The sequence below is a fragment of the Neofelis nebulosa genome, chromosome 8 (genome assembly GCF_028018385.1).
Source record: "Neofelis nebulosa isolate mNeoNeb1 chromosome 8, mNeoNeb1.pri, whole genome shotgun sequence".
Taxonomy (NCBI): domain Eukaryota; kingdom Metazoa; phylum Chordata; class Mammalia; order Carnivora; family Felidae; genus Neofelis; species Neofelis nebulosa.
Window position 1 is genome coordinate 9,357,227 of NC_080789.1, and position 24,732 is coordinate 9,381,958.

The following is a 24,732-nucleotide window of genomic DNA, read 5'->3' on the forward strand; positions in this document are numbered from 1 at the left end:
TTCAAGAAAGAGAAGTGGTGCTCTGCCCAGCCCACAGCAGGGAGCCTCCCTGCACAACGAACGGATGCTCAAGCCGAGAGGCAAAGGATGGGGCGTCGTTAACAAGACGGAGCCTCCATTTCCCCGTCTGCGAAAGGGATTGTCACGGTACCTCTATCACGGGTTGCTGTACAGATGCAATGTTAGCTACTAATATTTTTATGGGCAGGCAGGGTGCACACAAGAGGGGTTGTGAGGCCAGAGGAAGAGCAGAAGGGGAGAAGGGTCTGTGGGATTTGAAGTGGAGGAGGCTTTTGAAGGGTGACAGAGTTTCAGGGGACATAGGAAGAGGTGGCTGGAACAGACATTCAGGCAGAGGGAACAGCACAAGCAAGGGAATAGAATCTGACGTTTGAGACCCATCTGGACCATTTCTCAGAGCTCTGTCAGGTTAATGCTTGGGATCCAGCTAGGTCATTCTGTGCAGACAGCCCGAACCAGGCCAAGGTCAAGAGGATCCAGAGCAGAAGTGACGCAGGGTCAGGGGTGCAGAGGTTCCCAGGAAGGGAGGACACCAGTCCTCCTTCCCCTCTGCCCGCCATCTCACCATGGGTTACTTATTCAGAGTGGTCTCTTGTCCTGGCCTCAGCCTGTCTGATGCCTCCCCTCTCTCAGCTACAGTATGGCCTGGCAGCTCCCCAGGTCTCTGGAGCCTTCTGTCCTTATTCAACCATCATTTATTAAGCACCCACTGAATGCCTGGGTGCTGAAGCTGGCATGGACCAGTTCCCACTGCGAGACGGTGACGCTGTTGGTAGCCTCAAATGGGCCTTGCTGGAAGATTTACACCATGGAAACCTGCCAACGCTGTTTATCAGGTACCTTTTTCTCCCAGAGGGCCTGTTGCCAGCACACCATTGCCCCCTGCCCGAGCAACGGACACAGAAAGGCAGGCCCCCGCCTATAGGGACTCACGGACAAAAGGAAGACGATAGCCTACTGGAGCAGGCTGTGTAGTCTTACAGGAGGCAGGGGTGACCTGGGAGACCCATTCTGGAAGAGGGGGCGTAAATGCCCACTAGAAACTGAACCAAGCCGCTCAAATAGCACTAGTGTGCCTCGTTCCCATTTTAGAGGCAAGGAAACAGAGGCACAGAGAGGCAGAGTCACCAGTCCACAGTCACACAGTAAGAAGTGGCAGAGTTGAGATTTGAACGTGGGACACTGGATCTGGAATCTTTGCTTTTAACTTCTGCCCTTGACTGTCCCATGCTGCAATTATTGCAACTCTCCTCCCCTCCCCGCCCCCCACACCCCTAAGCAGCCACCACAGGGCTACACAAGACCATGGGTGCCCGACTGGTTTTGCTGCCCAACTAGATTCCATTCTCCTGGGGGTAAGGTCTGTGTCCTCTCCACCCAGCTGCCCATGACGGTGCCCCTCACAGGAGAATATTGTGTTTGTTGGTCTCAGTGTCTGAAGAACCTTCTAGAAGGGAGCCCTGGTCCCCCATGTGCTGGGCTAGAGCTGACTAGGAGGAAGGGGTGCATCGTGCAGCATGGAGAACAAAGAGGCTTTGGCCTTGGGGAACACAGCAGGGTCCGTTGAATGCCATGGCTAAGGTGTCCGTAGGGGCACAAGGAGGACCACCCCGCCCCAGCCACTGCCCACTGCTTCTCCCCTTCTTCCAGAATAGCGTTAAGCACGTGGACTTGCAGTTCCCCCAGCCCCTGGCTTCCCCGGGTCACATCCAGCCCTCACAGGATCCTCATCGCCACCGGGTAAAGTGAGCCTGGCCCACCAGCTGACATCAACACCCCCCCCCCCCCCGGCCCCGTTTTCCAGGTAAACACTGGCAGCGGCCAAGGATCTCCCGAGGCCTTCTCAGGTGCTGGGCTCCCTGCGCTCATCACCTCACGCAGACCTCCCCACAACCCTGTGTTGGAGTCTCCCCATTTGACAGAGGCGAACACTGAGACTCGGAAAGCGGACTTGGCTTGGGGCGGTCCAGCCACCAGCAGATGTGGGCCAAGCAGCCCTGACCACAGCAGAGGCCCTGGGCAGACTCCGGAGGGGCTGCTGAGCCAGATGGCAGCACTCCCGGCCCCATCAGCTCCTCGCTGTCCTCGGGAGCTCGCTTGTGCCAGCTCCCTGGGATGGCCTGACACCTCACCTCCACCTGGCCCTCCTTCGCTTCGTTCGCGTGGGTCACTCCCGTGCCTGACCAGCCTCCACTTCCACAACTCTCCACCCCGACCAGGCGCTCACACCTCAGAGCCTCTGCTCGCGCCATTCCCTCTACCAAGAGTGCCCTTCCCTTCAGTACCGAGCAAGCGAACTGTTCCAGCAAGTTCTCTCTCCTCCCTGGGCTGGCAGAACCTCTTCCAAACTTTCCAAAGACCCTGTGCCTAACTCCTCAGCACCCGGAGGCCTGGATCTTCAGGACCTGCCGGAGGGGGGGGGGGGGGGGGCTGACCCGCCAGTATCCACAGCTCCCCATCAAGGCAGGTCTGGACTGGTGTCCCAGGAGTGGCAAGGAGTGTTAGGGGGATGGGGGCAGGGCCAATGCTGGGGGGCCATGGAGGGGTCTCTCTGGGGTAGTATTCCCGCCCACACGCCTTCTCGGGAGTCCAGAGCCAGGAGAGTCACCTGACCTCCCGCTACCAGGGCTGGCTGAGACCCACCTCTGCTTCTCGTGGCACCCCAGCTCAGGCTCCACCGTTCCCACTTACGCCCAAGCTCCCCTCCCCACCCCCGCTTCCAGAACTCACTATTTGCAGATATTTATAGCGCCCTCCCCCAGCCAGGTTCCCTCCCCCGCCCCGGGCAGTGCAGTGAAAAGAGCGGGAGCCTCGCCACCCCCCCCCCCGCCCCAACCCCTCCGAAAGGACTAGGGGTGCTCTCCCCACGCCCCTCCGCCTGGTCCCCACAAGCAGCCACAGTCCCAGCCTCCGCACCCGCCCTGCTCCGGGACCGCGCCTGGGCCTCCGCCGCCGCAGCCCGGGGTCGGGGTGGGAGGGGGGGGTGGGGAAGGCGGGCGCTGAGGCCTCCCACCCCCAGCCCCGCGCCGCGCCGGAGGCTTGGGGGGGGGGGGGGTACAGCGCACAAAGCGCCGCTCGAGCCCCGCGCCTCGGGGACGCCCCCCGCCCAGGCCGAGGGAGGGGATCGAAGGGATGAGGCTTTGCCCTCCGGGGCCGGGGAAAGCTCCGCGGAGCAGCCGGGTTGGGGGAGGGGGCGTCGGGGCCGAGTAGCCTCCCCGGCATCCCGCCCCCCCCCCCACCCCGTCTCGACGCCCCCAACCCCCGGGCCCGGCGCTCCCGCCCCCGCCCCTAGGGTCACGCTCAGGGAGGGAGGGGGCTGTGGGAGCCGTGACGGGGTGGGGGGCGCCGCGAGCGCGGAGGAGGCGGCGCGGAGATGGAGGCGGAGGGCCCGGAGTGCGGGGATGGAGGGGCTGCGGCTCGGGCCCCCCGGGACGCCAGGGTCAACTCACCCATCGCCCGCCGGGTCTCAGCAGCGGCGGCAGCAGCGGCGGCGGCGGCTCCGCGGCCCCCGGGGCCCCCGGCGGGGAGATGCTGGCGTCCGCCGCAGCCTCTCGCCCCATCCCGGGCTCCGGCGGCGGCTGCGGCGGGCGCCCGGCATCGCGGGCGGCGCGGCCCCGGCCCGGCCCCGATCCCCGCCCCCCGCCCCCACCTCCACCCCGTCCCGCGGGCCAGGCGCGGCCGCCTGGCTGCACCCCGGGGCCGCGGCGGGGGGCCGGCGAGCGGACGGGCGCGGGGGAGGGGCCCCCCCGGGAGGCGCGCGTGGGGGGGGGGGGGGGAGGGGTGCGGAGGCGAGGCCCGAGCGCGGCGCGCAGAGGTGCCCGCTCCCGCCGGGCTCGGCGGCTCCGGCCCCCGCCCCACCCCCACTGGAGCCCCCTCCCCTCCGCTCGCCGCGCCGCGCAGGGCCGGGGGGCGCCTCGGGCTGCAGTCTCCGGCCGCCGCCGCCGCCGCTCCGCGCCTCCCGCGTGTGCGATCGAATGTGTGTGTGTGTGTGTGTGCGCGCCCCTGCCTGTGACCGTGCGTGCGCCGGCCCACGGCCCGGTGCGTCCTGGGCGGCTGTGTGTGCGATGGGGGGCGGGGCGGGTCAGAGAGAGAGAGAGAGAGAGAGAGAGAGAGTGTGTGTGTGTGTCTGTGTGTGTGTGTGTGTGTCTGTGTCTGGCGTGCGCAAGGGTCCGCGTGTCCGGTTCTGGTGTGTGCGTGGATGTGTGCGCCCGTGTTCTGCTGTGTGCATGGGACTGTGTGACCTACAGCTCCCGGGAGTGCATGGGCGTGTACATCTGTGTTATGGTGTGTGCCCGGATCCGGCGGCCCTTCCTGCGTGTACCTGAGCCGTGATTGTGTGCACACATCCGTGACCGCGCGGAGAGGCCTCTGGGGCCTGTGTGCGTGCGTGGCTCTGGGCAGCTGTGCTTATGTGTACACCCATCTATGGTCGTGTGCAGAGGCCTGGTCTTCTGTTGTGGTGCGTGCACGGCGCTAGGCCTTTTACCGAGTCCACACAGGTCTGTGTCTGTGCAGATGGCCAGAGTATACCGCCGGGGGTCCACGGACTTTGTCCGCCTGTATCCTTCCGACTCCCTCCATCGCTGTATATGCCCAGAGTCATCGTGGCCCCGTGACTCCTTGCCCTGGAACTCCAGGGAGCAAACCTCCCCCTCCCTCGCTCCCCTCAGCGGGCACTAAAAGTCCCATGGTCCGTCGCCTGCCCACCTCTTGGGTCTCCTCTCCTGCCATCTGAACACCATTGGTTCTCCAAGCGCCCACCACTTCACACTCTGGCTCCTCCTGATCTTGCTCCGGGCTCCCAGGCGGCCTCCACGCGCTTGCCGCCCTTCTGGAAGTTCCTTCCGCCCAGGGACTCCGGCCTGAAGCAGTCACTTCCGGCCCCCGTGCGGGGCACCCTGGGTATACAGCCAACACGCCTCTGAACCATAGGCGAAGGTGCATGGGGAAGGCAGGGGAGACGCCTCAAAGCTAGGCCCCGGCAAATGTCCTCAAGGGTGGTCCCACTGGTCTTTGCTAGGCTTTTGGAGCTGCCTCTGGCTGGGCTTCCTGCTCCGCGTGCCCCCTGCCCACCATCCATCCTTGGCAAGCAGTCGGTATGACTCCTCTCCAGCGTTCATCTGAGCAGGTCGCATTCCCCCTGAGCCCTCAATGGTTCCCACGTGCCCTCAGCTTAAGCTCAGTGCCTGGGCAGGGCAGAAGGAGGCCCTGGTGACCTGGTTCTGTCCCTTCACCAGCTTCATCCCCACCCCTCCTCTCCCTGGAGATTCCCTCTAAACCAAGAGTAGGCAAACTATTTTCTATAAGGACCAGCTAGTCAGTATTTTAGGCTTTTCTGCCGGCAGAGTTTCTTTCTCAACTACTCAACTCAGCCACTGTAATAGAAAATCAACCATAGACCGTAGCTGAAGGAATCAGCATGGTGGTGTCCCGATAAAACTTTATTTTAACGACACTAAAATGTGAATTTCATGTAATTTCCCTGTGTTCTGAATTATTCTTCTTTTGGTTTTCTTTCCCCCCCTAATCATTTGAAAATGTGAAAATCACTCCTAGCCGGCACCGCTCTGAGTACATCCCTTACCCTTTGTACCATCCGTGTGACTCACTTATTTCAGGTGTCGTGTCACTGCCTGCGAATGCCATCTATTCTGCCCCCAAATGTCAGCATCTTCTTCCCTACCTGCTCCTCCAGCCAGCTCTCTGCCCTTTTCTTTCCATCTCCAACGGAGCCCTCACTACCGCTCACACAGGCTTACCTCCACCTCTCCATGCCTCTCCCCGTGCCTCTGCCTGGGGAATCTTGTCATCTGGAAAGGACCATCTCAAAGACGCTTTCCTTGCCCTTGACTTCCCCGGGAGAATCTGCTCTTCCTCCTGCAGCAACTTGGGCATCCCTCCTGGCCCACGAGAGAAGCACGGTTTCAGGTCTGGCTTGCTCTGGGCGTCTCAGAAACCTCGACGCTGGCCCATGAGCACCAAGCTGGGAAAAAAAACACCGTAGCCCTCAATTTTCACAGCTGCCATCCGAGGACGCCCAGGATAATGAGACTGGGAGGCCCTGGAGCCTGGAATCACACCCAGGTTGGCCAGGGTACGCACAGCGAGCAGTCGGTAGCATTCATTTCTCGCCTAGTATGTGTTCTCTCTCCCCGTGATGAGCAGGGGCTCCCCCCAGCCCTATGAGCAGGAAAGATCCTGATCAAGGCCTGAGCCACAAATATGCCTTTTTGTCCCTTGACATTTTGTCATTGATTTGGGTGAATAGGTAATAGCTGTACACGGTGCAAATTTGAAAATTATTGAAGGATGTCCAGTGGAAAGTAAGATTCCAGCCTCGGCCCCGGCCTCTCATTTTCCCTCATGACTTTTTTTTTTTTTTTTGATGCAGTTCGTTTGATGTGAAGTCATTTTGTTGTGACCTAAAAACGAATCCATTACATGCATAGCTTGTCTCCCTTTTGGTTTTTTAAAATAAGGTGTGAACCAGATGTTTCCTCCTGTCCTTGAACCTCCAGGCCCTGCCCGTGGTATGGCGTGAGAAGTAAATCTGTGGGGAGGGTCCCACGGCTCAGGTGTAACCAGGTTCAGGGACCAGAGAGGTCTGGCTTGGGTCTGGGTCTTCTTGTGCAAGCGGTTTAGCTCTCAGTTTCCTCATCTGTGAAATGGGGATAAGGAAGCCTCCCTTCTAAAGCTGCTTAGAGGGTGAGATGGGCCTCTGTACGCAAGGCGTCCTCCTCAGGGCCCGCCAGCCAGACTGTCTTAGGTTGTTGGTACCATGACCGCCGGGCCACCGTCTCCAGAGCACCCAGTGTCAGGCTGGGTCCACGGGAGGCACTCAATAAACATTTGCCAGAAAAAAAAAAAAAAGAAAAATGAATGAATTAATGAATTAATGTCATCTGTGTGCATATCAGCTGTGCTTAAAAAAAAAACAGTCGCTGTTCATTTGGACCTGTCCGAAATGGCTACTTTAGGAAAGCTATGTCCCCCAGGCCCTGCTTCAGTGGGCTATACCCTGTATCCTTCACGAGGGCACCCCCATCCACACGTGGGTGCTCTCAAGCCCGTGCAGGGGTAGGTGACCGCCCCCCCCCCCCCCCCCCCCCCCCGCAGAACACTTGTGTGGAACAAGTGTGGGATTGCCCTGCGCGGCCTGGAGCTGGCCAGGTCAACTCTGGGGGCCCGCTCCCTGGGTTCCATCCTCCCCCCAGCTCCGTCTTTGTTCTCCTGACCTTTCTAGATTCCAAGCTTCTTGTGAGGCCGCAAGGGAGTCGGCCTTGGCGGGGCCATACCAAAGTCAGCCCCCATCTGCCCAATGCACTCCGGCAGTCTCACCGTGCTGGGGATTGTGGGTGGCCAGCCTGCCCTCCCAGCTCAACAGAAATGACATCTGACCGGCTCAGCCACACACAACTGGCCAAAAGGCAAGGCCAGCCAACCAGGCCCCACCTCCTCACCCTCCCTGTACCAGGAGCCCATCGCTGAGAGAGCTGGCTAGGAGGGGAGACACCCCTCTGTTTCTTCAGCATTGAAGAGAGGACTGGCACACAGGAGGTGCTTAGCAAGTGGAGAGGCAGAATACTGGCGTGATTAATCCAGCTCTGCTGTGTGTCCCAGTCATTTCAATGCCCTAAACCTCACTTTCCTTATCTGTAAAATGGGAATAATCACCACCCACCATCACACTGATGTCAGTGGAATCTGGACCCCACCCTCCTCTCCCTCCTGGCTCACTTCTGGTCTATCTGTAAAGCCACAGAAAGGGCCGTAGGGGAGGCGGGGGGCGGGGGGGGGGCTTGCTAGGTGGTCCTCCTTCCCCACCCCCTCCCCCAGAGTAGACAGGGAAGCTGTGGGCCCCTGGAGCTAAAGAAGCTCAGATACAAGATTAGCCAGTCCGAGGCGGTGTCACCTTACAGCTCCCTCAGTCCCTTCACCTGGGGCCGATTTGGCTCTGTGAACAATCGCTAGGTCTGTTATCCCTTTCGGCAGCTGCTGCCTGGCCCACGGGAGCCACATTCTTCCCTCCCCGGGTCATCTCACTCCTGGCCCCGGGTGCCCGAGGTGAGGAGTCCCTGACCCCTGCCGAGGGCCAAGCACCGGCCCTCGCCAAGGCTCCTGGCTGGCAGAGTGAGCTGGCTCAAAGCCTTTGGCTTCTTCATCTGCAGAATGGGCTGGAGGGTGGCCGCCCCGATTACATGCGGGTCATCAGCAGAGGTATTCAATGCATGCTCGGTTCCCTCCCCTCTCTATCACCTGCTGTCCAAAGTGCAGAGCCCTCCTGTCCCGCCCTCACCTACCCCTACCCGCACTCCATCCCCCCGCCCCCCATAAATGAGCCCTTCCCAAAAGCACCCTCAGGCAGCTCTCCCAAATGCTTGTAAGTTTCTCTGACCTTTCTCAGCCCTGCACCTTAGTGTGTATCAGTCTTCCTGCCCAGAAAGCCTTTCTGGCAAATCTACTCATCCTTCAGGACCCAACCCAGGCGTGTCCTCCCCTCAGAGGCCACTCCGACTTCTGGTTCCCACAGGGCTCGCTCAAGCCTCATTTGGAGAGTACCCACCTCAAGGTCTTTGCTGCTCCCGGACTTTGCCCGCAGGGACCTTCCCAGCCCATCTCTAAGTATACATTCCACCCATCTCAGTCTCCAGGGCTAACCTCCTCTCCTCCCTTGCCAAAGTGCTTACGGAAAGCCCTGCAGGGAGGCCAGGATACCAGACAGGAAGTGCTCAGGATCCCAGCCTCCCTGCCTGGCCCCTTTGGCCCAAGGATGAGATGGGGTTTGCTCTGGCGCCTAGCTCAGTGCTGGGAGACGGAGGGCTGTAAGGCCGGGGTCTCCTGATGCTCCAGGCCTGTCTGGGCCAGGTCCTGTGGGTCAAGTCCTCTCTGCCTCCGGGACCTTGGATAAGTCTCCTTCTCTCTGCAAGCCTCAGTTAAGTAGAGGGGATGGACTAGACAGGGGGCCAGGAATCTCCGAAAATTCCCAGGCGTGTGGCGTGTGTGTTTGTGAGCACGTGGGAGTGCACGTGCACACATAGAAACATCAGTGTCAGTATACGCATGCGTGGATGTGATTGTGTGCTTGCTTGTGGGAATGTGTGTGTGTTCACACACGCCCGTTTTTCTGGGAGAGGGTCTACGGTTACTGGATTCTCAAAGGGTTCAGGACCTGGGTGAGGGACTCCCGGGCTCTCCCCCACAATTCCTTGGTGCTCCTCCCTCCGAAGGGACTCCTGTGGGCTCCGGAATTGCCCATCGGTCCTCCAGGGCCCTGGCCTGCATCCTTGCCATAGCTTCCCCATGCCTGTTCCTCTCCCCGCGGAACGGTCAGCATGACTCCGCAAAGCACAAGTCAGACCACCTCCCTCTGCTGCGCAAATCATGCTGTGGCTCCCATCTCTCCCAAAGTGAGGCCAGGGTGCTTCGGGGGTCACGAGACCCCACCCGGTCTAGGCTGGAGCCTCCCTGGCCCCTCCCTCCACACTCCCCGAGCTCATCAACCTACTGTGCTGCCTGTTGCCTCCATCTGGACCTCTTTTCCCCCAGGGACCCATGGGGCTCCTCCTTTTCCAGTCTCCACCCAAATGCGGGCGCTCCCCAAGCACCCCAGTTAGGTGCAGCTCCCCCGTCCCTTCGCCTGACCCCCTTCCATCCCCATAGCACTTTTCTCCATCTAGCATACTAGGTAAATTCCTACGCTTCTTCTTTTGCTGGCCTCCCCCACTGAACATAACCCCTACCAGGGCAGGGCTCCCTCTGTCCTGCCCCCGCTGCTGTTGGCCCAGCACCTGGCACAGCCTACCCCGGTACGTAGTAGGTGCTCAGTAAATACTATTGCATAGGAAAGAAGCATCAGAGACGTGAGGGCTGGTGGGAACCCAGAGAAAGAAGCACCAGCCTTCCAGCAGGGGAGGCCTTGAGACCGAAACAGCCCTTTTATCCGGGCCAGGGCCGCTGTGTGGTTGCAAACGGGTGTAACCCAAGATGCCCATCACCTTTGGTACCATGAGCCGCACACTTAGCTGGGCCCTGGCAACCACTCCTAGAAACTCAGGAACCTGCTCTGTCTCCAAGCCCTCTGCCTCCCCACCCCGTCCCCCCCTCCCCTAACTCCAGAAGCCCCTGCGGGCCTCACGTGCTGGCTCCCCATGTGAGGAAACTGACAGAGCCCACTCGGCCGAGAGGCAGAGCCGGGACCCGGACTCCAGAGCCAGGGCTTTGGCCACCAGGCGCCAGGTCTTCTCCCTCGCGGCGGCCAACCCCACAGAGAGAGCGGAAGGCGAGCATATGGTGTGGGGAGGTTATATCCACTCATTGATTGAGAGCCTACTGTATGCCGGGCTCTGGGCTCCAGGCTGCAGCAGAGGCAGAGGGGACTCAGACCCACCCCTGCCCCCAGGAGAACCCAGGCCAGTGGATGAGACAGAAATTCGGCAGAGAGGCGCACACATGGTCCACCTGGGGGACTGGGAGAGTAGAGGAGGCATCGGCCAGACCTCGAAGGTTGGGGCAGATTTAGAAACCCAGCAAAAGAGGGGAAAGGGCATCCAGGCTGTGCACGGATGGGGAAGGGACTAGTCGTAGCTGGAAAGTGTGCGGTGGGGGGGGCGGGGGTTGGAGCGAGCGATTCAGCCTAAGGACCCCCACAAGCTCCAAGGACACCACACCCACTGAAGCGCACGGCCAACCCGGGAGGGTGGCCCGCTGGCGTGAGCCTCGGGGGGCTGGGTCCCACGAGGTGGGGCCCCCACAGAGGTGAGGCCCCAGCACAGCGACGCTGACTCACGGCCTGTCTGTCCGACGGCAGCTCTGGCTCCTGGGCTCCATCGGTGGGGTCCCGTCCTCACGGCTGCCGGGCCGAGTCCCTGCCCGCAGCCCCGCGGCCACATCTCCCAGGCCCAGATGGTGAGTGACCCTTGGAACAGCCGGTCTGAAGTCACTTGTCAGAGCCTGAAAGCCCCAGGCCCAGAGGCGATCCATGAGGCCGGTAGGTCTTGTCCTTTTGACGACCACGAATGGTAATAGCCCCTTGGTCAGGGTCCAGGCCGTCTGGCTGGAGCCAGGCTGATGGGTGGGGCTGGAAGAGGAGAGAAATTCACCCACGAAATGTAGGTGCCCTCAACTTCTGAGGCCGTTAGAACTGCCCAGATATGGCGGATTGAGCCTCACACCTGTGACCTGGCGGGGCCCCAAGGGCACCTCCTCCGGCGCCCTGGCCCCGCAGAGTGACGCGAGACACTCACTCTCCATCACCGCAGCTCTTTATTGTGGGACAGCTTTGGCTCTGAGGAATCCCAGATGCCACTGCCTGGGGCCGGTCGGAGCAAAGCCAGTCCTTCAAAAATTCGGCAGAGAGTCGCTGGCCGAGAGTCACTTCTGCCCCCAGGTTCTTTAGCAACGCCTCCTGTGACAGAGTTTCCAGACCTTTCCGGGCCAGCCACTCTCCCTTCTGCCCCCGCCCTCCCCCAGACAGGGTCTGACTGGCACAGACACACAGAGGGCCTCTCACGTCCCCTGACCGGCCTGTCCTCCGGTTTACACAACCTGCTTTTGTGGTAGGGTTTCTGGCCACTTCTGTGCCCTTTCTGCGAGGTGGAAGACTCGGGTGTAGGTGCCCACAAATTTCGGGTTTAAAGAGACCTCAGCCACACTGTGGTGTAGGACTGTGGATTAGAACATGGAGGAAGAAGGCAGGGCTCGAGTTCGGCTACGGTTGCAGCTTTAGGCCATTTTCGTCTCTCTGTGCCTCAGTTTCCTCTTTTGTAACATGGGAATAAGAACCATATCTACTGAGGAGGGCTGTTGTCGAGAATAGGTTAGTTTAGGCATGTCCAGTGCTTAGGCCACAGCGAGGGCCACCACTGCTACTGCTCCTGGGTGGTCCATGCTCAGAATCCTCCCTCAGTGAATTCTCTCCTTCTGGAATCTTCTGGTTGGGAAGGCCATTGAGTTCCAGCCTGCTCCATTGCACCAGTGAGGAAACAGGGATCGGAGAGAGGCTGGGGCCTGCCCAGGGCCAAAAGAATCTAGCTGCTAGGATAAGACCCCATCACCATGGCCTTCGATCCATGGCAGTGCACGGGGCCCAAGGTCCTGAGGCCCAGACCACGTGCCTAGGCTCTGCACTGATGCTCGTCAGAAGGTCTGGGCCCTGCCCCCAGCCAGGACCGGAGCTGCAGAGGTTGGGGCCCCCACAACCTAAAGAGGCCCCGCCAGGGCTGGAGCTTATGCAGAAGAGACATCCTACTTCTGGTACCTTCTCTGGAGAGCAGAGCACCCACCCTCAGCCCGGGACCAGGAACTTCAATGAATCCAGACTTTCTGGGGCCTACTGGCCCTACGCCTTCTGGCGGGGAAGCTGGTGGCATGGGCGAGCTATGGAGAAAGCTGGGGAAGGAGTCAGGAGCCAGAGTTCTAGAAGAGTCCACACCCCTTGACTCATTAAGAGTCACTGGCACAATGAGGGGCTCGGCCCTGGGAATTCCTCAAAGGAGACTGGCACCTCCCAGGTCACAAAGCCAGTATCTAGAATTTGTCCCCCACAAGGCATGTCACCTGGGGAGAGGAGGAAGTAAGTGAGGCTGGGGAAGGTGGAGGATAGGGGAGGCCATGCAGCAGGTCAAGGTGAGGCCTGGCTGAGCAGGGAGCCTCCTGCCCAAGGGTCTAACCATGCCATCTATGGCCGTAAGCCTGCAGGTGCAGACGTGTGCCCCACCCTGGCCCCCTCATCCCTTCTGCCCCAGGGTGGCCTGTCCTGGCAGAGTGGGGTTGGGGAAGGTCAGAGCCCAGGGACTGAGTCCAAGGCTCAGTGTCCATGGGAGGGAACACCGCAGGCCAGGCTGTCTGGGTGCCCGCCAGGATTCCCGGCACGCCCCTCGGGAGCCACTGGACCACCTCTGCCAGCTCTTTACCGGGCCCTCCAGGCGCCCACCCGGGCTGCCAGCATTCACCCAGGGCTTGCGGTCACACCAGAGTCAAGAACCCTTGTGCACTGCCGGTGGGAAGGCAAAATATCGCAGCCAAGTGTGGAAAACAGTAAGGCAGCTCCTCAAAACTTTAAACATGGAATTTCCACATGGTTCAGCAATCCCACTTCTGTGTTCAATACACCCCCAAGTTGAAAGCTGGGTCTTTTTTTTTTTTTTTTTTTTTTTAAGGTTTATTCATTTATTTTGAGAGACAGCGCACATGAGCCCGGGAAGGGCAGAGAGAGAGGGAGAGAGAGAGAGAATCCCAAGCAGGCTCCTTGCGGCCAGCACTGAGCCCGATGCGGGGCTTCAATCCCATGAACTGTGACATCACGACCTGAGCCGAAACCAAGAGTCCGTCACTTAGCCGATGGGGCCACCCAGGTGCCCCTGAAAGCAGGGTTTTGGAACAAATATTTATGCCCCCGTGTTCATAGCGTCAGTATTCACAATACCCAAAAGGCAGAAGCAGCCCAAGGGTCCACTAATGGACGAAAGGTCCGTACATACTTCGGAATACCATTCAGCCTTAAAAAGAAAGGAAATACTGACATGTGCTCCTACATGGGTGAACCTTGAAGACGTTATACAGGGTGACATAAGCCAGTCACGAAAGGACCAAATGCGGTATGATTCATCCCACTTACACGAGGTCTCTGGCAGAGTCAAGTTCATAGAGACACAAAGAGTGGTGATTGCCGGGAGATGGGAGATGATTGTTGAACGGGCGTGGTTCCAGTTGGGGAAGACGAAGCGTCCTGGAGAGGGATGGCGGTGAAAGTCGCACCGTACGCGGTCAAGTTTCTGGTAGGCATATTTTACCGTAATGATTAAAAAAAAAAAAAAGGAATTAGGAGGTGGGGAGCAGGCGCCGGGGGGTTGGATAGAGCATGGGCTCTGGAGTGATGATGAACTGTGTGACCTCAGGCAAGTTACTTGACCTTTCTGTGCCTTCATGTCCTTAGCTGTAAAAGTGAAATGAACAGACACATGCACACACGCGCGCACGCACGCACACACACACACACACACACACCCTGGCCCTTGTTGTTGGCAGGATTATAGGAGCTGCTAGCTGCAAAGTGCTTAGAACACGCCTGCACAGAGTGGTCACAGTTGCCCTTCTCTTTTCTCCTTTTTTTCAGATGAGGAAACTGAGGTACAGAGAGGTAAGTAAACCTTTCCAAGATCACACAGCTGAAGAGTGGCAGGACAAGGGTTGAACTCCAGAGCCTGGGCTGGGTGGCCACTGGGAAGTTCCTGAGGTCTGCGGAGGGTGGGGAAGGATTTGCAAGGTCTCCTCCCCACCAACGTTTTTTCAGAACTTGTGAGGCTGGGGTGGGAGGACCAGGGCAGGGCAGGGCAGGGCAGGGCAGGGCAGGTGGAGGGCAAGGGCCACAGCATTTGTTCCCTGCAAAGCAGAGGCAGGGTCCTTAGAGGGTTGTCACCAACAGGATGAGCAGCCCGGGCCTCATTCCTCACCAGGGCTCAGCCTTCTTACCCCTTGGGGGCTGGGAGCAGGGCAGCTGGGCCCAGGGAGGGAAAGACCCAGAAGTCTGAGGAGAGAGGCCTTCCTGTCCTACTGTGGAACGTCCTGGGCCCTCCCTCCTCCGCATTCCCATGGGTCACCATCAACACTCTCCCGCTCTTGTGACACAGGAGTCTGTCGGCAGGCAGTGCCCCACTCTGAGGGCAGGATCCTTGGGTGGAAAAATGGCTGCCCGAACGACTGCCAACAACTCCTCCCGTCGCTGTGGCTCGGCCGCACAGTCCACAATCTCGCCTCCCCAGGGTCTGGGTGGCCTGTGCGCGACTCTGATCACTAGGATACTTGGAAGTGACTGAGAGGTTTCAGGCCTAGGCCTTAAAAGGCTTTACAGCATCCATTTTCTCCAACTTTGAAGCCAGAGGCCATGTAAGGAAATAGGGTGACCTAGAGAAAGGCTTGCATGGAGGGAGGGGTCCTAGAAACCATGAAGGGAGGAGAGAGGCCCAGCCCGTCCCTGGTCGCTGAGCCACCCCCCTGCAGCCCCAGACACGTGAGGGAGGCTGGTCAGGCACCCCATATGACGACGCACGCAGTAGGGATGAGGGGTCCCTGCCGAGCCCCGCCCAGACTGCAGAATCACGAGCAAACCCATACTGCTGGTTCCTCGGGGCCACGATGCTTGGGGTGTGTTTGTTACATGGCATTAGATAACTGATACACTTCAAGTCATGAAGTCTTGTTTCTCAAGTCTTAGGATCACAGCAACATGACAGACTGTTGCATCCACCCGACTCCTGGAACAATGCTGCGGGCATTGTGACAGTCACAACAAAGTTTATTGCCATGAGAGGCAAGGCCAACCGATCGGACCGACACTCTTGACCAGAGTGCTGTCTCGAACAGCCGAGTTTTCAGAGCTGACCACATCGTCTTATCATCACCTGGGAACAGAACAGAGAAATAGTTCCCAGATGGGGGTGGACAGTTCTGACTTGCCCTTGCCCCAATCCAATCAAACACTAATCCAGTTGATTTTCCTTGAACTTTTGTTCCCTTGATTGATAGGACAAGGCTGTTATCTCTTAATCTACAGTGTTAAAACAAAGCTGTTATTTCTCAAGCCTATAGGTTAGCCCTACACTACAATTTAACCCTTACAAGACCGAGTTCAAGTCTCACTTCCACTGCCGATCTGGGCAAGTCACATCACCTCTCTGGGGCTTGGTTACCCCCCAAACAGCGATACCGACAGGCACCACCTGGCTTGGGGTGAGGGCGCAGAGCGAGTACATGTGGCGAAGGGAGGGCCGACCGGCCCGGAGGTTGTGCTTGAGAAGCAAGAGCCCGGTATGGAGGCCCGGCCTCTCTGGCTCCCTGGGCCAGCAGCCCTGCCCCACAGAATGATGGCCTCTTCCTGACTGGAACCGTGGCTGGTCCGACTGCTTTCCACGCCACCTGCTGTGGTGGATGGAGCGGGGGCGGGGGGGGGGGACGGCAAAGTGGGTCATTTTTCTCCCCCATCTCAGGGAAGTCATCAGACTCCCGGAGTTTGGGTTTTTTGAGTTGAAAAGCGCTCCAGGACCGAATCAAGCAGACCCCTCCCCAACTGGCCCAAATTTCGAGGGAATGGAGACACCAGGATTCTTTCAAGGGCTCTTGCTGCAAGAACTTCACGAGCACTGTGTCTACACGTGAACGATATCACTGCTGAACTTCCAGCCGTTTGGTGAGGCAGATGCTTGTGGCCCCAACTGACAGAAGAGAAGGTTGAGGCCCAGAGACAAAGTGACTTCCCCACAATCACGGAGCTCGTGACTCACCCTGGACCTGGTGGCTGCACATATGTCCTCCTCCCCGCCCCCCCCCCCTCGGTCCTCTCCTGCTCTGGGACAGCCACCGATGAGCGAGAGGCCACCAGCCAAGGCTAAGAGGCCAACTGCAGGGGTCACACAGGCCATCCACTGTCATACCTCTGCCAGTGCCACCAGACCCCCGCTGCCCACCTGTCCCCCACTGGGCTCACTGGGTCAGGTGTGGACAGGCTCAGGAAGTCCATAGAACCCAGGGGCAGTGGGAGCCCACCAGCCCAGAGCAGAGTGGCATCCAGCCCCCAGCTCTCCCCTTCTCACGGGGCACCTCCCCCTTCCCCCATGGCCCATTTTTGGCTCTCCTGTTGGAGAAACTGCCAGAAAGTGGGGTGGGGGAGGCAGTGTGCAGCTACTCCCAAGGGACCGTGGGGCCAAATTTCTACACAGGAAGGGCTTGTGCAGGGTGGGGTGATCTTAAGGAAGGGATGTTTTGTTTGGTTTTGAAGTAAGCTCTATGCCCAGCATGGGGCTCGAACTCATGACCCCGTGATCAAGAGCCACATGCTCTCCTGACTAAGCCAGCCAGGCGCCCCAGGAAGAAATGCATCTTAAGCTGCCCTCATAGCAAGCAAGTCTCTTGGGCTGATGGAGACGGGGGTTACCCAGACCCCCTGAAGACCACCCTGGTGCCATTAAGACTGCTGTCCACATGGGGCGCCTGGGTGGCGCAGTCGGTTAAGCGTCCGACTTCAGCCAGGTCACGATCTCGCGGTCCGTGAGTTCGAGCCCCGCGTCAGGCTCTGGGCTGAGGGCTCGGAGCCTGGAGCCTGTTTCCGATTCTGTGTCTCCCTCTCTCTCTGCCCCTCCCCCGTTCATGCTCTGTCTCTCTCTGTCCCAAAAATAAATAAAAAACGTTGAAAAAAAAAAATTTAAAGACTGCTGTCCACAGATGCCTGTCCACAGTGGGGGGTCCCCATCAACCTGGCCTCGGCTTTGCCCTCTGTCTCCCCCACCCCTCCCTCCTTCCTGTTGGCCTGGACACACGCATTGCTCACTGCTTGACGTCTCCTGAAAGCCTTGTCCCCAAATGCTGGCCGTGCCTTTATCTTGTTGGTCATCTCTGAACAGGAAGGAGCCTGGGTGGGTGCCAGGGCTGCCTAAGTAGATTATGTCACTCACCCCAGGGCGGTGGGTGGTTCAAAGCAACTGGGTCCTCAGGTTAGCCCCCGGGGGACCCGGTCCCCAAGCTATCTTTGCAACCAGACCCCAAAGAGGAAGCAGAGACCCAGAGACGGGAGTGACGGGTTCATGTCACACAGTGAGGGGGATGGGAGTGACGGGTTCATGCCACACAGTGAGGGGGATGGAGCTGAGCCCAGAATCCCGTCCAGCTGCACCCCGCCCCCCAAAGCTGCTTCCGGGCCACATTCTCAACAACTCACAGCAAATGTCTCCTCTGGAGCTTAACGAGGCATGTGAGGTGACCCCCACCACCCACCCCCTGTTTCCAGTGGCCACGGCTCCTCGGCCTCCAAGACTATCACCAACTGGAAAATACTCGTGCCCAGTAGAGGACGGTTTACCCACCGTGATCTGCTCTTCCTACCCCCTTCGGAGGGACCACCTCTACTGTAGTGTGGAAACTGAGGCACAGAGAGGTTTGGAACACCCAGAGCTGGCAAATATGGAGCCAGCCCTGAACTTCAGGTCTCCTGCTTTCCTGCTGTTTCCTCTGGCACCCAACTCAGAGCAGGGAGTGTCTGCGAGCCACGAAGCCAGCCTCGTCTGTCACCTCCGCCTCCAGCCGGAAGGTCACATTGACGAGGAGTGTGAGGAAAGCTGAGGGCAAAGTAGAGCTAACACCAGCGACACCCACCCCCAGGGTGGGATCTGTGTGATATTCCTCGGACACTCCCGGCTACCCAAGAACAAAGGAAAGGGGTTAAACTGCTTGCCCTGGTGATGTGGGAAACTGAGGCAAGTGAAAAATGAAATTCCCTTACTTTCCCACAGCCCATTGCCAAGCCCTTGAAACCGGCAGTGACCTCCCTCTAGGGGCTCAGCTGCCTCCGTGATGACACTTTGCTAGGGGGCAAAAGAGAACCTTGGCTTAACATTGTCCCAACCTCCAGGATCCTGTAAGTCTACTTCCTTTAAGTCAACTGCCCCAGGACCTATGCTGGCAATCCTACTCCAAGCCTATGGCCCCTGATATGCATCTGAAGGCTCTCACGACTGAGGTTTTATTAAAAAGTTAACAGCTAACCCCTCAAGGTCCTGGAAACCTTGCTTCCAAAATACCTTAGAGACACTCTATCTCTGAGCCCCTCCCAACCCGAGGGTGTGTAATGAGTTCCCATCACGACCCCAGGGCCGCTCTTCCAGCCCACGGGTCCTGTCCTCGTGCTTTAATAAAATGACCTTTGTGCACCAAAGGCGTCTTCAAGAATTCTTTCTTGGCCGGCGGCTCCGGACCACCCCGCCATCACTCCAAACCTTCATCATATGCCGCCCAGTTTGTGGGACTAGAGTCTTTTCATCTGGACTCTGAGCTTCGGTGCACATTTGGTGAGTATACCTTCTCTTTTCTTCCTTTCCTCTCATTTCAGGGGCCTTTTGAGGAGGGTGGTCCTATTGGGTCACTTTCATGTCGATTGCTCAGGCTGCAATCCTCTAGCCCGTGGCAACTCTTCTGGGAGGAGAAATCCTGCCTTTTGGCTGCAAGTTAGTACCCTGGCCGGGATGGTAATAAGACCCAGAAACCTGATGCCCTCTCTTTATTCCTGTCCGTCTTCAAAGTTGTCTGTCTTGGGCACGGGACAGCCACCTAAGCCACCAGGACGTCTGCCAATCTTAAGACTCCCGCGTGAGGTTTCCTCCTCACTGATCTAACGTGATCCCCTCATCTCTGGTCTAGCCGCTTCTGGCAGGGAGACCTCCACTGAGAGCTGGTGGAAACCAGCATCCGATTGAATTAAGACCCAACCGGGGATCATTTCCTAGGGAAGTTGTCTATAAAGCGTCATCATGGGGGCGCCTGGGTGGCTTGATCGGTTAAGCGTCCGACTTCGGCTCAGGTCATGATCTCACGGTCCGTGAGTTCGAGCCCCGCGTCAGGCTCTGTGCTGACAGCTCAGAGCCTGGAGCCTGTTTCAGATTCTGTGTCTCCCTCTCTCTCTGCCCCTCCCCCGTTCATGCTCTGTCTCTCTCTGTCTCAAAAATAAATAAACGTTATAAAAAAAAAAATTAAAGCGTCATCATGGAGGCAGCTGAGCTCCTAGAAGGAGGTCACTCTCTGCTGGTTTCAAGGACTTGGCAATGGGCTGGAGGCAGTAAGGGAATTTAATTTTTCATTTGCCTGAGTTTCCCATAACACCATGGCAAGCACTTAAACCCTTTTCCTTTGTTCTTGGGTAGCCGGGAGAGTCCGAGGAATATCACACATATCCCACATATCCATATGTGTTGGAATGTCACTTAGATTATGATGGATTTCTGTCTTTACCGTTTTCTGTCAATGTCCTCTGCTCACTACTACTTAAAATTGGGTAATTCCCCCTTGTAAAACTTTTCTAGTGTTTTCCATGGGTTAAAAATGACAGGTTATTCAAGAAACTAAGGCATGGCCTCTGCGGCATGCTCTTCGAAGACTAGGTAATCAGGGCATGACCATCAGGGAATGTTCTTCAAGGCACAGCCTTTTAGGGCACGGCTTTCAAGGTATTTTGGTCCATACGCCAGGCACCCATCTGTAGTCCAGAATGCAATGGGGAAGTCGGGGGACACTAACATCCCTCATTCAGGAGCCCTTAGTCGGCTGGTTGGTGGTCATAGCAATTTCTTTCGAGGGACACCTGGGTCGCTTTGACACCAGGAGCCTCTGACATATCCTGCTCATAGGACACCACCCACGTCGGAGGGGATTCTTGGGGGTAATGGACTTTCTCTCTCTCTCTCCTTTTCTCTCTAGGAGCATGGGAGCTTCTCTTCGGTCCCCGAGAGATGCCTTTTTAACCCACTGGAAACAATCTGGCTTGCGATATGTAGAAAGGATTGATTTCCTGTAACCCTGAGTGGCCTTAGTAAACGGAAAATGTATGGAGGTACCCTAGGGCCAGTCCTTCATGGCTACCTGGCTCCAATGGCCTCTTGCAGAACGTGTTTGGTCAGTAACCAGGCCAGTAAACTCCCTCCTGATATATTGGATGGTAATTGTCTAAACAGGCCTCCTCTTAATAGAACCCAGGTCACTGGAGGAAACACCAACCATCCCTGACAAAGGGGACGCTGACTCTCTCTCTCTGTTCCTCTGCCTAATAGATGTGAGGGCTTCTCCCTCATTCAGTTCCCGGGTTACCGGCTATTATTGGAGCCAACTGTGGTTAGTCCACCTTGGGATGGGGACTTTAAGGAGTATTCCCAAGCAGCTGCTGAAGCTCCATTTGTTTTCGGGAAATTCCTGGTCTTTTCTGGCCTGATGTGGACTCCATATTTCCACTTTGGTGGAATAAACATGGCGTCTGCTCCTCTGTCGGAGCTCAGGTTTTGAATCGGGGTTTTCCTTCTCTGCTTCTGCTGGCACCTTGCCTTTTCTGCCCTCCTGTCCCCCTCCAGTTTCTGCACCAACTTGGGTGTGGTCTACATAACTGGTTCCGATCTATACCATCCTCAATGCCTCAGGCACCATTGGCTTCCCCTCCCACCCTCGAGGTCAAGGAGCAAAGAGCACCCCCTTGGACCACCCACTTCAGATACCCCCACTGGTGTCCCAGGTGAAAACTGACAATGGGGATAAATTGATTGACTTTTAAGTGGACGTAGGGGAAACATATTCAGTGTTTAAACTAACTTCAGTTTGGGGCACCTGGGTGGCTCAGTCGGTTAAGCGTCCGACTTTGGCTTAGGTCATGATCTCGCGGTCCATGAGTTCGAGCCCTGCGTCGGGCTCTGTGCTGACAGCTCAGCCTGGAGCCTGTTTCGGATTCTGTGTCTCCCTCTCTCTCTGCCCCTCCCCTATTCACGCTCTGTCTCTCTCTGTCTCAAAAATAAACATTTAAAAAAAAATTTAAACTAATTTCAGTTTGCTGGAACTGGTCTTTAAGGTTATCAGCATTAACTATGAAACTTTCATTCTACCAAGGTTGACTAAAGGTCAGATAAGCTCATGCTATCTCTGTTGCAATTTGTTAGCAAAAAGATGACTTAAAACGATAGTTAATTTTGTCTGTCTCAAAGTTTTCATGGGTAATTGTTAAGATAGCTTTCGGGGCGCCTGGGTGGCGCAGTCGGTTAAGCGTCCGACTTCAGCCAGGTCACGATCTCGCGGTCCGTGAGTTCGAGCCCCGCGTCAGGCTCTGGGCTGATGGCTCGGAGCCTGGAGCCTGTTTCCGATTCTGTGTCTCCCTCTCTCTCTGCCCCTCCCCCGTTCATGCTCTGTCTCTCTCTGTCTCAAAAATAAATAAAAAACGTTGAAAAAAAAAATTTTTTAAGATAGCTTTCAAAGGCTTTGGTAACCTTGAAACTTTAAAGTTTTGGTTGCATGACAAGTCAGATTAAATTCATTGGACATCTAGTTCTTTTCCAGATAGGATGGAGTGCTAAAGCTTTGATTACTGAACGTAGGTTTGTGCTTATTGCAGAGAAACTAAGGCTATTTGGGTCTATTGGAAAACATGCTTTGTGCTTAATTGGCTCATGAATTTACCATCTAAAAAATTCTGGCGTAAACACCTCTCAATTGGTTACTGAGTCCTCAATTGCAGACTAAGGTTTCCTAAGAGTTAAAATTCTGCTAAGCGTACTTAAGACTGATGGAAATAAGGGAAGCAACCCTGTATGTAGGAAAGTGGGAGATATGTAAGAAAGATATAAGGAATGGAAATACATTTTTTGTTGAGGGTAAAAGAAAGTAATTCTGTCCTAAACGAGATTGGTTGTGGGAGAGAAATGGCTTTGGGACAAAGTTTGAAGGCAAAGGAAAGTTGTAGAAGGTTCGTGAAGGGAAATCTTTGGAAAGGAATTGTGCTCAGGATAGACTAAGGTTGAGATGAATGGAATTTTAAAAGTACACCGGTATAAGGTTGAAATTCTGTTTTTCTCTCTGTTCAGAAGACAAAGTTTTCTTGGACTGTTGATCTGCTCTTGATAAGAAAATGTAAATAAAGGCTTTTTTTTCTCTTTGGTCGGCCGGAGATACCAAAGCTTTAGGTTTCTTCTTTATCAGGTCTTTGATTACTTAGTTAAAACTTCTCAATGTTAAAGGAGCTAGGTTTTGCTAACAACGATATAATGCTATCCATTCGCCTTCAGGATCCACTTTGGTTGAATAAACAAAGTTTTAAGATTTGTAATGATCCGTAATCCTATTTTGGACGTGCTTTATGGGTTTTTTAAGTTTTAACAAACTTCCCAGGATTTAAACGGTCAATTAAGTCTTTTGACCAATTAGGCCCTTTAATTTGGGATGCCAAGTTACTTGGAAGCCACTGTCATACAATGGTAAACCTTAGGTTGTATTGCACAAGTAAATGTTGTAACTGCCCAAATATATATGCAATTCCTAAAGTTTTAATGTTTCAGTATAAGGTCATCACTTCATATTCTGATTACTTGAAGTGTTATGTGTCACAAATAATTGAATTTCTTTTGTCAATTGCATCATAATGAACTCTCATCAGATCTTTAACAATGTCCGTTTCTGAGATTTGGTCATTTATAATTGTTCTTATTCTCTCACAAAACGTTTCTCCTTCAAGGAGATTTATAAAAAGAACTTTTGGGACAAATACAGGTATTTGACATCTTTAAGATTAATACCAAAATGGGTAAGAATTTCCAGAACTAAAAAGCTGCATTCACACCGAACAAGAATTCGGAACATGGGACTGAATGAACTGAGGAAGATTATAGTCTTGTGACTCTTGTTGGAAATATGGCTGGTTCTCTGTTTCCTCTTCCAGATTAAGGAAACTTTCTCTTACGATATCTGTGATATACAGAAATGTCATCAAATACTCAGTTGTAAACTGAAGCATTTATCGTTTCTCTCTCCCCAAACCCTCTGAAATGCAAAAGCTCTCCAGTGAATATCCTTTCCTTCACGGTAATTACAATTGTTTGCATAAATTCAATAATAATCTGTTCATCTTGTCACAGGTCACCGTTGGAAATACTGGTTATTTTACCAAGGCTTTGACTGGAATGTCCTATTTGAGATTAACATGCATAGACTCAGATATGACCAGACAGCTTTAAGGAACTAAAGTTGGCTTCATGAAACACGGAGCCATAAAGTCCCTTGGAAATGTTGGCCGGATACCTTGCTTACAGAGTTCCCAGCACCCTCCCCAGGTGAGCAAAGAAGGTCACTTCCTGGCAGGTGCAGGAACCTCAGGGTATCTTGGAGACCTCGTGAAGAGGAATTCGTCCAATTCCACGGGTACTGCAGGCCTTGTCTGATGGCAAGTGCTTGGCTTGGCTTCTGGCCTGGAGAGGCTACAAAAGTTCAGTCTGGAGATTCCTTATAAAGGGTTCCAGCAAAGCAAACTTTAAAAGATCCTCATGAGCAATCGTTATTCTTGCTGAATTTATGTAAATACTTAGGCCAGGTTTGTTAAGACTGGACTTGTTCTACAAATGCATGGGTGTCGACTCGGCTATCTCTGGAAAGGGGGGTTTTTAGAGAGAAAAACTATGTTTCACCAACGCACCGTTATGGATGTTAAATTCTAGTTCTGATCATCTTGAAATGTTTGTTGTTTGCCTAAACTAGACAGCTTGAGGTAAACTTCAGAAAAATTGTCACAATAGGTCACCTATAGACCATCTTCTGTGCTTGTTGTTCTGTGGGGATAATAATATGACCCCATGGGCATATGATTGTTTAAACAACCGGAAAATGGGACGGATTCCCCCAATACTTGTATCCAAAGACTTTTCTCACTGTAGACCTTTCAATAGATAAAGACTATCGTCTTTATTACTCACTTGAGGCCTGGTTAATTCATAAATCTCTAACCATGCAAACCGTACCCTCTCTAAACCTGATCTGACAGTTACTAGAAACCCACCCCATATAAACCCAGGAGATCTGGTTTATTCAAAAGATGGAAAGTCTAAGACAACAGGGGACTTAACTCCAAAATAAAAGGGCCCCTACTGGGCCGAATTAGGCAGTAAAGTGAGAGGGGCATTCTTCGTGGGCTCTTGTATCTAAAATAAAACCTGCAGCCCCTTTCCAGGAAATCAATTAGCAACCTTATGTGCCTTCTTTTTCCCGGGAATCTGTGCAAGCCCTCAAACTTCTCTTAGGATGGTTGTACCTTTCTTTTTCATTCTCCTTTCCCAATTTCTACTGATAATTCCTTCTTACGATGGGCCATCCCACAGGGTCACAGCAGACCTTTTTTTTTTTTTTTTTTAATTTTTTTTTCAACGTTTTTTATTT

The 24,732-nt window shown here is 55.4% G+C and overlaps 1 protein-coding gene across 2 annotated transcripts in view; it reads right to left on the bottom strand.

Annotated features, from left to right (window-relative positions):
- The window catches only part of MGAT3 (beta-1,4-mannosyl-glycoprotein 4-beta-N-acetylglucosaminyltransferase), a 56,205-nt gene that overhangs the window by 28,836 nt on the left and 2,637 nt on the right, over positions 1–24,732 (bottom strand). Inside the window, exon 1 of one of the 2 annotated variants that reach the window (XM_058741230.1) lies at positions 3,471–3,630. The exons of the other annotated variant lie outside the window; for it this stretch is intronic. The gene's annotated coding sequence lies outside the window, so the exon portion shown is untranslated. Of the gene's footprint in view, positions 1–3,470; positions 3,631–24,732 lie in introns of those variants that run through there. 2 annotated transcript variants of the gene reach the window in all.